Genomic DNA, 15419 nt, shown 5'->3' on the forward strand with positions numbered 1-15419 from the left:
ATGTAACGCTTATGTCAAATAATGGGTACCTACTATCTCATAATGTTGTGCAATATCTTGTCAGCCTATTGTGTGTATGTGAGAGAAGGAAGATAGCTTCGGATGATATGGAACTTACAGAGTAGCACTTTGCTGACGTCTTATGGCGATAGCTAGGTAAGAGCACGTCATTGGCGGACGAAGACAGCTATATACATAGTGAAATAAAATTTTCGAAGCACTGATTGGCCGAGGCATAAGGCAGCTGGCTCCTATTCTGTGTCGCAAAAGGCTGGAAGACCAGTGACTGGGAGGAGGTCACCAGAAGTGGATTGCAGCTCCTGCTGATTGCTATAATTATTGAATTTAATGAATTAAAGGCGAATCATAATATGTGACCTTTGTATTCACTATTGGAAGTGGTTTTCGGTAAGTACCATCAAGTTCATGGTTCATATTTCTTATTTGCGGTCCACGATTGTGAGGTCGCATATGTATGCATTATAAGAGTCTTTTGGATAATCTGCTTACAGTTGAAGACTGGAATGTAGTTGTGTAATGAAGTGTTAAGTGCAGTGTATGGTGTATGCTGCAACTCCAAACATGATTAGTTACTTATTACTCATGTTCAGAAAAGACAGAAGACCTTGAACTACTAGAGATAGGACATTCATATTCACAGGACGTATATTAGCATGTTTCGCTTAAATGATTAGCATTTTATTCATCTTGCTTCAGCATGTGTCCTGTTGCCTCGCAGGCACAGGGTCTGCCATGCATGGTAGCATCGACACATATAAGGCGCGAATGGCGTCCTGTGGTATAGCCATCCATGCTCCATTCACCTCGTTGCAAAGCTCATCTGTGGTGGTTGGCATTGGGTCACAGCCCTATACCCTTCGTTTCACCGTATCCCACACATTTTCGACTGGTGACAAGTCTGGTGAGCTGGCAGGCCAGGGCAAATGGCCAACATACTGTGACATCAAGAACGTACGTGTTCGTGCAGCAGTATGCGGTCGTACATTGTCTTGCTGAAAAATGGCGTCTGGGGTATTGTACAGAAAGGGTACGGCTATGGCTGGCAGGACGTCGTTGACGTAGGTGATACTGGTCACAGTGATCCGGACACGCACCAATGTGGTTTGTGGTTGTACCCAACTGCACCCCACACCGTAAGGCCTTGTGCTGCCGCTGTATGTCTTGTGCGAATGCAGTCACTGTGGTGCCGCTCGCCCTGAATTCGGCGAACCTACATCCGCTCAAAATTTTCAGACAAACAGAACCTGTATTCGTCCGATAATACTATCTGATGTCACTCCCGTCCACAGTGACGTCGTTCCATACACCATTGCCGTGAAGCATGTTTCTGCACATTCATCAAAGATAGATGGAGAAGTTGACGACGCGCACGTAGCCCATTGCGTAATAAACGGCTCCGGACTGTCACCTCAGATAGTGTGCGATGTGCTACACTGCTCCACTGTTGCGCCAGAGCCGAAGAGGACGCAGATCTGACCTGCAATGCCATTCGGATGAGGTGTCGATCTTCTTTGGGGGTGGTCAGGGTGGTACGACCTGACCCATCTCGTCGTGTTCTACAGCCTTCAGTGGACCATTCTGCACGCACTCGTTGCACTACTGAAATACCCGTGCCACATGAGCAGCAGTTTCCGGATGGATGAATCACATTCTCTCCCTTGCCAATAATGCGCCCTCTTTCAAACAGGCTGATTTGACGGTGCGGTTCGCGCTTACGTCTGCAAGGCATCCTGCACGTCTGCTCAAATCATACTGATCCATTACCTTCGGTTTATGGAGACAAGTGTCGCAGGCACATTTTTCCGGCAGATAGCGTTACGCCGCGATAACGATTTTGACCTTGAACCCGCGGGCCGACTTGGTCCATATGTTAATTATTTCTGCAGAACATACTAACGATACATGTTCTGTGAATATGAAAGTCCTGTCTCTAGTCGTTCAAGGTGTTCTGTCTTTTTTTTCTGAATACGAATGTATGTGGCTTCCGTTTTAAAGCGGCGTGCGCTCTTTACTGACAAGATCCAGTCACTGAGGAATCCTTTCACGATTCGCCTTCCAGCCATACCTTCGTATCCAGATCCCGCGAGTCGACGACCAGCGTTTCGACTTAGCCGAAAGGGACATAATCTGAAAGAAGCAAGCTAGTGGATTTCAGATCAACAGCCGCGAGATATGAAGGGCGTGCACATCTCCAACGACGACCTCACCCTGCACACTTGCTCCAGCACAAAAAGAGAGACTGTTACCGGTCTAGCCAAAGGAAGGGAAGTATTGTAACCATCACAGTTGTGTTAGATAAAAATGTCACTACCGCCCATGCGCCGGCACGAATTACAAGCCATTCTCTAGGCAGACACACCGTCCAGTAATCTTCACCATTACACACAAAAAAAATTACCGAGCGAGGTGGCACAGTGGTTAGTACACTGGACTCGCATTCGGGAGGACGACGGTTCAATCCCGCGTCCGGGCATCCCGATTTAGGTTTTCCGTGTTCTCCCTAAATCGCTCCAGGCATATTCCGGGATGGCTCCTTTGAAAGGGTACGGCCGACTTCCTTCCCCGTCCTTCCCTAATCCGATGAGACCGACGACCTCGCTGTTTGGTCTCTTCCCCCAAACAATCCAACCCCAACTCAAAAATTTTTTCAGTCAGCCAACAGAGTTCAAGGTTGTTCGGTCGCCTGTGAAATATATGACCGTGTAAAGTGGTATCAAGACAGTGTAATAATCCACGGTTCAAGAGATCAGCTTCCTACAGGTTGTCGACATCCCTCTGTGAGCTTCAAAGGCCGAACCAGCGAACTCCGTCGAGCGCCGCTGACGACCACGCAGAATACGCGTCGTCTAAAGAAAAAACCCGTTTTTCGTAGCGCACTCCCAGAGACGAGCTTTTATCAACGCTCCGTCAGGCGGTACACTGTGGCATACGTCACTGCCGCGGCTCGCATATCGCCTGGGCGCGGCTTTTAATGTGTGACTTCTCCTACGGCACACATAACTTTCGCTGTAGTGAGACGAGCTGCTCCTTTCGTTCGTAGCTCGCCGCCTTTACACATACTTCAAACAGGCCCGATTTTTCACCCTGCGATTGCTATATTTTTGGAGACCTGAAGAAATAAAATAGCGGCTCCCTATTTACTTCGGACGAAACGGTGCACGCCTCGGCTCAATCACAGTTCCATAGGCAACCACAAAAATTCTTACGTGAGGGTATTCACCGTTCTCTCATGATTATGTTATGGTGATTACTTTTGAAATGATAAACTGGTTACTTAATGTTTTTTAATCCGCTCAGTTTTCATTTGAGTGCCCCTTATAGCTAGCTGGATGGGCGCCTGGCGCACCGCTCCACTAAGACGACCTTATCCTTGGGCGACAGGAGCGCGTTTTTGCCGGACTCGTCCGCAAGTCCAGAGCTTTCAGCGCTCTCGACAACTTGTTGCTGATGTCATCAGTCAGCACAGTGAGTGAGGCAGACGACAGCCCGCCTGCGTCAGCTCGGAGCACGTCGCCACTACATTCTCGCCAACTTCCTGCATGCACTCTGCACGCTGTTTTGATTGCGTTTGTTTGGGATTCTTCCAAGGGCGCCAAATATTTGCCCCAACGATACGCAGTCCACGCTCTCTTTACAGCTTTCGGCAAATATACGAAGGTCGCTCTGATGTACGCTGATACGAAATAAAACTACGCATGACAATCTGACGTGTGGCGAAACCCTATTGGCATTTGGTGCGTAGGTATCCTAGAGTCTCCTACAGTCCTACATGTAAATAATTTTGCCCCTGTGCTGTTCTTCTAAGGCGACGTGGAGTGTCTGGCGTTAGGCACTTGCTTATTCTGTACAAGAAATTGTAGTAAATAATAATAGTGATGCTGTAACTGTTGGTTGGTAATATTTACTGACAAAATGCAACCTAACGCTAGATTGCGTACTTACGGCTATCCTGTATGGCCGCTTTTTAGTACGACTTAAAAAGAGAGAGAGATTTATTAATTGATCACCGATTCATTGGTTCTCGATTGTGTTCAGAAGACGTACGGATTGATTACGCGAAGGGTTTTTTGTGGTGTCACTGCCAGACACCACACTTGCTAGGTGGTAGCCATTAAATCGGCCGCGGTCCGTTAGTATACGTCGGACCCGCGTGTCGCCACTGTCAGTGATTGCAGACCGAGCACCACCACACGGCAGGTCTAAAGAGACTTCCTAGCACTCGCCCCAGTTGTACAGCCGACTTTGCTAGCGATGCTACACTGACATACGCTCTCATTTACCGAGACGATAGTTAGCATAGCCTTCAGCTACGTCATTTGCTACGACCTAGCAAGGCGCCATTACCAGTTATATTGAGATTATATTAATGTCTAAACAAGAGCGATGTTCTCCAATTGTGGATAAAAGTTAAGTATTCCAAGAACTACGTTCTTTTCTTTATAGGATAATTACTTTACCTTGTTCCAGACCTCACGCCAATCTACGTGAGCTTAAAAGCGTGCACTTCGGCCTCCTCTAGCAACACGGTGTTGGCTCTTCTGCCAACACTTCAGTTTTCTTAATTGACCTTTTGACCCGGATTGCCTTCACGCAATCAGAATCATCGATGAAAATACGTAAGGGACCTATTTGAATATAAAAATGGAAATGAAAGCAAATTAGTGGAATTTCTCAAGAGAAAAATTAACAGATCGGAAGTTGAACACATTAGTGGTGTCCCAAACACAATCGAGACACCGCGATAAAGAGCGAACCTGTAACAAAGCTCATACACAATTTGAACATCATTTTTGGTTAGCGAAAGAAAAGAATAAGAAGAAAATTACTGCATCGTAAAATATTAACATATTTTGAACAAATTGGCTTTAAACATCTGGACATTGACAAATACACAATAAATGCATGACTCACATCTGATATTTCTTTTGTACATGGCGCAGTCCAATAATCGCTGCTTTGTCAGTCCATTCCTTCTTAAAATTAAATGTCCTTGCGTGTGCGTAAGTACATTGTATCCTCACCCGAGTTACCGAAATGTTTGTTCGTCGTTTCACATAGTTTTTACACAAAATAAAAATACAACTTATAGCAATGCTATGTAGTACGTCTTAACATGTCGGCGACCAAAAGTACAAAAAAATAATGAAGTCTCTAGAATATTTCTTAACAAAAGATAGATTGTTCTTTCTTCGGTTTCGCAGCTTCTTGCTATCAGGCGCTGCGGCAATGATTTTAAATATCTGCGCCCAGCAGGTCATAATGTTTATTTAGAGTATTTAAACGCTGGACGAGCATCTGGACATAGGCGCACATTAAAAAAAAAAAAAAGTTTCATCTCTTTACTCTCGCGCTGTGATGCTTAGCATCTTTACGAACTACAGCTCGTTGGCTGTCCTTTTCTTTTATGAGAAATATCTCATATACAAAGTATCTGAAATCCAATAATATTACAAGTGTCACAATTATGTAAGTAGATTGTCTGGAAACGGAATGCATTAAGATGCATTTAGAAGGGCAGTGTTTCATGGCAGTGGGTGGCCACATTGACGTTACAGTAAGCATTACTGCAATGTACAGGATGTCTAGCGAAGAAGTCCATCACTTCAAAATCAAAAATCTCTCGAAAACTAAGATCGATAGACGAGTGCAACAAATGGTATGTTTATTGTAAAAGCTGTAAGAATTGTACACGGAAATTATATAGAAGTTTCGAAGTAGTTCGAAAAGCTGCTCACAGATGGCAGTGTAATCGCAATACGTAGTACCTGTAAACAGAGCGCCGCAGCCCAGAGCGATCAGTTGCACTGTTGAACATGAAAGCAGTTTAGCGTAACGAAGGAAGAGGTTGAAATCATGCATTTCATTGAACAATTTGTCTGTCTGCTACTGGAGTACCACAGGCTGGAACACACACCTACAGCAACAAGGAGCAGTTTTCAAACACGATTTAGTGTTCCAAAAGGACCCGATGCGAAAACCATTCACAAGTTCTTCGCCGAATTTCAAGAGACAGGCACCGTAGTCAGTGACTGACCTAGGGAGGAATCTTAGCCGCAGTCAAACAGTACTTATTCCTGAAAATTGTCACCACTGTTTCTGAAATTATTCAGCAAAATCCAAGGAAATCTACCCGAAGAATTGCAGCGGAGAATGGTTTGAAATGTTTCAGGGCACGGGAATTACTGAAACAGAGGCTACCCATGTTCCGATTCAAAATCCGAGGCCACCAGCGATACTTGTTCGACTGTTCGTCAGAGGGCTCACTTTACGAACCAGATTTTCCAATAACTGATAAGGAATGATTTGATGTTGCCTGCATCAGGTTCGCTGGTAAAGCAAACTTCCACGTGAATGGATTCGTGAATAAACAAAACTGGCGATTTTGAGGTTTCGAATACCTACGTTTTTATATAAAAATACTGTTTGGCCTGTGGTGTATGCATCAGAAGGATGACGATGATGATGTTTGTTTTGTGGGACGCTCAACTGCGAGGCCAGTAGCACCCGGCTGGAAATCGAACCCGGGACCCCGTGATCCAGAGGCAACAACGCTAGCCACTAGACAACGAGCTGCAGACAGCATAAGGATGATTGGCCATTTTTTCGTGCGAGAAACGAACACTAGTGAACGATCGTTACTTTTCAATTTTAGAACAAGTTGTCGCCACACAGCTAGCGCCGGTGAAACGACCAGGCACCAAATGGTTCATGCAAGATGAAGGCAGACCACATCGCAGTGAACAGGTGTTTCGCTTTCTTTATTGATGCTTTGCGAATAGTAGTTACGTTGGATTTTTGCAAGTTTACTGGTGCAGGGATGAACTGGCCTCCGTGTTCACCCGATATGATTCTTTGTGACTACTTTTGTGGGGCACATTGAAAAACAATGTTTGCCAGTACCATTCTACCACGCTGGACGAGTTTGAAAGGGCGGTCTGTGTGACCTCTGAATCCATTTCCGTTGAGACACTACAGGCTGTTAAAACAACCGTTGCGTGTACACGCCAGAAATTAGGAACAAAAAGCAACCGTAAGCAGTAGTGGTCTGCTTATGTTTTGGAGCATCTAACATAGCGGCGCTGACCTGAAAGCCACGTACAATATGACGCAAATTTCACTGTTCGTTCTCACCACCTGCGTACTGCGAGAGCTGGACATTTCGAAAACGTTGTGATGTGACTGCAAAGACTGCTTGCAGACTGCAGAGAACGAGTACAATTATGTACGCTGATACAGTACGAACTGAACAGCATACATCACCATCTGGAATCAGTTTTACGAACTATTCCGAAACTTCTGTATTTCTGTATAAAATTCTTACAGCTTTCACAATAAATATACCTTTTATTAGACTCACCTGCCGATCGTAGCTTTCGAGATACTTAATTTTGAGGTCAGTGACTCCTTTGCTGGAAACCCCGTAGTTCTAACTCACGGCAATATGCTGTATGCCCCGGCTTGAGAAAGCCGTGGGACCCCCACACCTTCCTACAGCACACGCGAGGGTGAGAGGCACCATCCGATGCCTGTTCCGTGAATAATTCATTTCTAGCGGCACTGTAAATACAGCAGGTAGTTGCTCTTAGGCTAGGCGCAAATTGAGACACGTATAGCACGTGTGACGTGACACGACACACTTCGCACACGCCGACTGGCGACGCTCTGCGCTGACAGAACCGAAGCGCGCGCATCCTGTTATATTTCTCAAACGATTTTACAGAAACTAGTCACTGAAAATATATGATTTTTGCCTTACTTGTAGCGTTTTATGTCAGCTTAGTGGCGAAGTGCTCATCACCTCGCTAATGACCGTTCTTACTGTGATATACACATTTTAGTAAGACACTACGCGAAACTCAAAAAGTTTGCACCGAAAATTAGGGGTCGCGATGATTTTGCGTTTGGTGCGTATTACACCATATGTTGCTGCGTATGAAATTTAGCTAACAAGCTGAATTTTTGTTTAGATTTGGGAGGAGGTCTCTATCTGCCTCCGATCTCGAGAAAATGGATCCCATGTAGCGCGCTCACTTCCGATCTCACGCCCGCGAGAATGAAATACTCGCAACATCTCTCATATCTCCTAAACCGCTCGAGACATCGAAACGAAAGTTTGGCGAATGATAGCACACAAGGAGGAGAGTGTTTTGCCAATTCTTAAACACACGGAACTTTCTTATCTATGGCGATAATCAGTACTTATACTTCCCTTTTTATTTATTTCACTCCAGTGACTGTAATTTTTTAAGACTTATCGACAGCTAGCGAAACAAGAGCTTCCTAGCATGAAAATAAACATGAAATTTCTTCTTTTATGTTACTGCAAACCGACACTATGAGGTTTTTCGTAAGCTATTGAGCTCTGTGATTGCAAATTACTTGTTTAATGTGGCACACCGTTTCGGAATTCTGTCTCAATCGTATTTTTAACACTGAGCGACTGGAATGGAAACTTAGCAAAGGATTTTATTCCTTCTCCTGATCTGAGCAGTATTTCAATAATGACGAGCGTTCCTTCAGGCGGAATGACAGACAAATGCCAGATACTGGTTACTCATCCACGGCTTGCCAAACTGACAATGTGTGATCGGGAATAAAATAGTTGTTATTGAGAAAAATAAACAATTGATCTGACCCACAACACAATGGTCAGTGTATTGTCAGCAGCGGAGGATAATGCGCGCGACAGGAATGCACAAGCTAGCCACGTGTGCCTTGTGAGATGGAGTTCGAAAAACATTGTCATGAAAGTAGATCTGCCTTTGTCAGCAGCACATTTCAACAAATTAAATATATCTAATCATAACACTCTTTTAGGATATTCCTACTTTCGTAATAATACCGACCATTTTCTTCATTTGTGTAGCCTGTTGTATAATTAGTTTATTAATGCTGATAATGTGCATGCAACAATTGAAAAGCCTTTTCTCATCACGGTGAACCAATTAAAACATCGTTATTTGTGACTGCTTTTCGACTGTTTCTAGCTTGCAGTGGAAATGTGATGTTCACATGCATGTAGTGCAGTGTGTCGTATTACATTATTACATCCATATCAGAGTAATCACAATGAGACTTCTACGCTTCAGATCTTGGACGCTTTTTAGCAGGAGCACAAAGGGATCACACCTGTGGGGATTATCTCTGTGGTGTCACCGCCAGACACCACACTTGCTAGGTGGTAGCCTTTAAATCGGCCGCGGTCAGGTAGTATACGTCGTACCCGCGTGTCGCCACTATCGGTGATTGCAGACCGAGCGCCGCCACACGGCAGGTCTAGAGAATCTTCCTAGCACGCGCCCCAGTTGTACAGCCGACTTTGCTAGTGACGGTTCACTGACAATTACGCTCTCATTAGCCGAGACGATAGCATAGCCTTCGGCTACGTCATTTGCTACGACCTAGCAAGGCGCCATAGTCAATTCCTATTTATCTTGTGATGCATGTACAGTCAGACCGATGTTCACCAATTATGGATTAAAGCAAAGTATTCCTGAAGCTACGCACTTTTCTTGATAGTATAATTACTTTACCTGTTCCAGACCTCACGCCAGCCTGCGTGAGCTTAAACGCGTGCCTTTCGGCTTCCTCCAATCCCCGTGAATTGGCTCCTGCCAATTCACAACAATCTCTTTCTAAATTTTTGAAACAGATCGTACAGATACGCCTGCATACTAGGCAGCGAGAAGATAACGTTGTTTTACTTTGCTGGCTTGCTTCTTAATCACATGATTTTATAATATTCCTTGCCTCCTTATTCACTACCCTCTGACCCTTCTTGCGATCTGAAAACATCGCGGAGGCATATGATACAATTCCAGCGGCCAATGGCTCATCAGTTACTGAAGTATGCATTTTTCTAGACAGATGAAAAACAAAAGAAAACAAAACTATACAGATATAAATAACGGAAAAGTATAATGTATTAACGAAGAAAGCTTGAGCGTTTAAATGGCGAAAAACGAAACGCTATCCAAAAGCAATAAAATTTAGTACACAGTAAGGCAAAAGTTATCGTATGCGCAGTATTACCACTGTTCATATGCGCCGTTCCGATGTGAGCATGTGGCCGTGCTACTTTTCCGCTCCCCGCCTCAAATTTCACACGGCGCTAGCGAGGCACGCGCGACGCGCGGCGCGAGAAACTGTGCCTCAACCACAACGCCGCGCGACCTGGCGCAGGCGCGTGTCGCGTCCCAGTCGCGTCGCGTCGCAGTTTGCGCGGTCCTATTTGAACCTGTGATGTTACAAAAACACGCGCTGCGCTGCGTCGCGCCACACGCGCTATGCGCGTCTCAATTTGCGCCTAGCCTTAGTTGCCCCGGTGATACTGGTGTTGTATACCGAAGTTGGAGAAAATTTCATATTGTCTGCATACGCTTCTCTCTGTCCCTGTCTCTCTCTCTGTCTGTCTCTCTCTCTCTCTCTCTCTCTCTCTCCCTTCCCCCTCCCTCCCTCCCTCCTAGCTTCCTCTGTTTCAGGCCGACACCAGTGGACTGCCAAGTCACGTAAACTGAGCGGTGAAACAATATTATTTCCTTTCAGTCTGAAAAGCTGGTGTAGTTGCTCAGAGGCAATCAATCTGTGAGCTGTGTACAAGAACGTAGAAGTGGGCGAACAAGCACGGAGAGATGGAGATAAGGGGAGATGCCGCCAAGTACTTAAGCTGTTCGTGGCTTTGAAGCTAGCACCGCCATGTTAGATACCTCAAAACATTAACAGATTACTGTCTACCATTGCTTCTTCTTCCTAATTTCTGTCGAGTGCCCGCAAGACCTATTTTAAACAGAAAATGTTACAGTGCTTTTGGGAATAACACAACGTCAGGAAGGCTTTTTCGGACATTTTTCTGCTCTTAAACGCATATCTCATGCAGCAAAACGACGCATTTCGCCTTGTTAATGAACTTGCTTTTCGTTATACGTCTGAAATAACCAACAAGAGAAGTATGGTACGCGATATGAAAAGGCATTCGTAATCGAGCACTTCTCTTAATAGAGACTGACAAAACCGATGTTCAGTCTATGTCCTCTTTCCGAAAATGCTGACATTATGTTTTGTTATATTTGGTCGGTTTCCAGTCTTTCCTTTACACAATGTTCACCCAGACAGCTCTTCGAGTTGAGATGACATAAAACCTAATGTCAAATAACAAGAATAAAACCTCTACAGTACAAGTAAACAGTGCAACCAAATGTTCACATATATGAAAGAAAATATCGATTGAACGAATCCACTTACGAATGAGATGTAATTCTTTTACACTTTACATTATAATCTAAATGCTTAACACACCAGAAAATGATGAAAGCTGACTTTTTTGTCAAATCACTTCCACCAGAAGCTAACGTCTGGGGCAACTGTCATGGAGAAAATCGGCTTCATGTTTGTGTCCTCATGAGAACTCCCATTCTTATGCCTCCGTGAAAATAAGTTTGATACTTCCATCTATGGCCAGAGCTAAGGAATGAAGAAATTAATACATACGAAGAAAATGGACGTCCTTGCTGCTACCGGGGTAGTATAAGGTCTGCAACAGCGAGCCATAATTTTATTTTACGTAGGATAAGTTCTAACAATACCACCACTTGCAAAGTAGGTTAGAAATCAGATTAATAATGTTGCTCACGCAGCATATGTTTGCTTTATCGGGCAACGACAAAGTTATTGACTGTGGATGGTATCGTCAGAATGGAAATAATGAAGTCACTGTAAAAAAGTCATTAATTTTGGCACTTATCTTGAATGGAATCCCACGTAGATTTCGTCAAAGTTGTTATGGCTCATCTTGTTGATTCTAGGATGATTCCACATTGACTGCTAGAAGGTCCAGATCTGTATTTTAGCAATATTTGAAGACCTAACAAATTGCGTTTTTCAGGAAATTCATAATGATCAAATAATCCCAGATCAGAACAATGGTATGGTAGAAAGAATTTTTGACTTGGTGTTCACGATCCACATTTTTATTAAACTTCTTGTAAATTCACATATACTTCTTCTTAATTGTCACATCATCAAGAAAACAGTTTTGTATCAATCTTCAGATATTTAATTTCCACTTTAACCAAACACAAGTCTTCACTGTTCTTTTACAAAGTGAAATAACAACTTAACTTCTGGAAAGTGAAACAAAGACTGCTCTGTGCGCATTCGTGCCAAAACGGTTACAAGTAAGTCAAAGATTGTGACAGTCTCACAGAAATGAATACACACAAGAACCATATCACTGTAATATATCGATACATCGGAGTACCTACACATAAATAAAACCAAATGTGAATATTGTCACAAAAATATGTCTGTTACTTCGCAGAAAAGTAGTACGATATTACTGGTATCGAGAACTGGGGTTAGAGTGCCGTAATGGTCGCGTAAATAAAGAACCATTACAAAGTCTTATAAACTTTTTTAAACTTCATCATGTATTTTTCATGTTCATGGACAGCAACTTGTCAAGTTTCTTTTTCTTTTTTTAAATTACTGTTTACGTATACATCACGTTCTATAACACTGTTCATAGACACATTGCATCTTCGGAGTTTATAGTTCTCTCATTGCACTGCTGACCGACAAAATAATTACGAAAAAATTTATTCATCAAGTCCTTCCACTAAAGCGATGCCAAGTCTAGTATCAAAAGGGATAGCAGTGAGAACTGCACTTTCAAGAGGCACATCAAAATTGTGTATGAAGCAGCAGCGGAAAAAAACGAAGGATGTTAGTAAGTCACGTTGTCAGCTGGTACACAGTCTTTCATATCGATTTCTCTCTTACCAGTTCTTGCACCAGTTACTCCCATGGTAAATTTAAATCGTGTTTCAAGATTCTCGAAGAAGTGTGTGCCCAGCGTCAATTGTACCATGGAGTTAATATTTCCGAAACACTTCGCATACTTAAAAAAGAACTCATCCATAAAGCACGATTTATCTTTATCCTGCTAACTTTTTTCCATATGGAATATGATCTGAAGCTTAGCATGGATGCACAAGAGGCATCTGTCATATGCTTCTTACATTAAGCAAAGCCTTTGATGCTGTCGACTTTGGCATGTTACTTGCCATACTTAACAGCCTTAATATCGCGCAAAGTGCAGTAGAATGGTTTCTCTCATACTTGACGTCTCGCCAGCAATGCGTCGCGTCCAACAACATAAAGTCACAATAGAAGAACGCAGTATTTGATTTCCACCAGGGTTTGGTAATAGGTCCTATATTCTTTCGACTATATGTCAAAGATGTGTCAGCAGTTTTGTGCTACTACGAACACCACATGTGGGCCTATGCCCTACAGCTGTACGTAATTTAAAAACCTGAAGACAGCTATCGAGAATGTCAATGACGATCTATGTTCGCTATAAAAATTGGCACAATGTAGACGGTTAAAGCCCAACTTATCCAAAATCCAAGCGGTACCGGTTGGTCATTCTAGGCTCATTAGACCGAAGTATTGGGAATCCCTAGCATTTTTAATTCTAAATGTGAGAAAGATCAACTTCCTCTCTCAGGGAAAAGTCTGAGAGTAATAATAAATGAAAATATAATTTGGACTGAGCACTTAACTGCAGTGTGCAAGAAGGCATCAACATCCCTCCATGCCCTACAAAAATATAAAAAACTCTTCCCTCTTGAACTGAAAAATAAACTTGTACAAACACTTACACTTCCAGAATGAGATTTTCACTCTGCAGCGGAGTGTGCGCTGATATGAAACTTCCTGGCAGATTAAAACTGTGTGCCGGACCGAGACTCGAACTCGGGACCTTGCCTTTCGAGGGCAAGTGCTCTTCCATCCCTTTTTTTTCTTTTTTTTTTCATTTTGTTCGTTGTTGATCGTTGTGTTTGGTCGTTGCAGACATCACATGATATCCGTTAGTTTGTTGATCTTTCCACTCAGTTTTTTTTATTACACAGGCCAACCAGCTCTCTGGCCGAACAGGCTGAGCTACCGTGCCGGCACCATCTGAGCTACCCAAGCACGACTCACGCCCCCTCCTCACAGCTTTACTTTCACTCACACTTCCAATTATTGATTAGAGTGATGTTATCCTGCAACGTCTTTCTCAGGATCGCTCACGGCGTCTGGAACTGGTTATGGACGCCAGTGTTCGATTCATCTATGACGTTCGACTCTGATCATATTTCACCATCATATGCACAGTAGCCTGACTGCGTATAGACGAGCGCAGAGATTTCCATATCCTCTGTCTCCTCTACTGTCTTACTAACGTACACTGTCCCTCGTATCTCACGTCGAGCTTAACGCTTTTGACGTAAAGGTTTTCTGTGTATCGTACAACGTCATAAAGTAAAAAACGGTACTGGAGAAACCAACGTTCCGGCTACAGTTGCAGTGGCCTTCTTCTGGGATCAGTATACCAAGAAGAAGGCCACTGTAACCGTGGCCAAAACGTTGGTTTCTCCAGTACAGTTTTTACTTTACTACGCGGTACGAGACTCAGAAAACTTTTGTTATTTGACCCTGGCCGCAGAAGCCTATGCAATTATCTTGACGCTTTTGTCTGAACAATTCGGCTGAAACGCCCTGTTTCTATCAGAGCATAGTCCTGACTGTCCCACTCCATCTCTCGGCCACTTTCTCGAAGTCCTCCTCAATAGCAGGAACCAGACTCTGGAACAACCTCCCTCGTTATGTTAGACAACTGAATAACATCTCCAACTTCAGAAGACAGTTAATGATGTCTGGTCGACCTGGAGGTGAATACCCAAGAGTTGGTGGTTCCGAGAGAGAAGGGAAAAATAATGAGATGTACCCTTATTATTTGAGTAATTCCGTTTACTTTACTTGAGTAAAAGCAAGTCCAGAATACAATCAAAATAGATCCGTGAGACAGGTAGGTTCGTCATACACAATAATGACAGAGGCTATGACAACGCTCCAAGCTCACAGACAGAACTCAATGTACGAAGACTGGCCAGCGGTCGGTGTGGTCTTTTCTCTGTGGTGGCGCTGGCCGCGCGTACTCCGTAGGATGTGTCTCGGATCCGCCCGCACATTGGCGGAGCAGTCACATGGATTACTGCCAACTTCTCTACTTGGACTGCACGCCGTGGTGTCGAGAGCGCACGACACCACAAATGAAATACATACTCAAGCAACAATAATAACTCACATGTCCCTGTATGCGCTCGTTACTCCTTTACATCCTTCTTTCCAACCAAATCTCCCTCATTTCTCAGTATTCCTAACTGATGCAGTCTTCTAAAGTTTCCTTTCCCCAGAACTTATTGTATCACAAAATATCAATTTGTATATTTATAGATTCTTTTTATGTCTGCCACTGTCATTAATGTTACTATAGACATTATTATTGTCATTGTTATTGTCATTATTATTATTATTATTATTGTTATCAAATTATTGTAATCATCATAAGT

This window comes from Schistocerca americana, chromosome 1 (genome assembly GCF_021461395.2).
Source record: "Schistocerca americana isolate TAMUIC-IGC-003095 chromosome 1, iqSchAmer2.1, whole genome shotgun sequence".
NCBI lineage: Eukaryota > Metazoa > Arthropoda > Insecta > Orthoptera > Acrididae > Schistocerca > Schistocerca americana.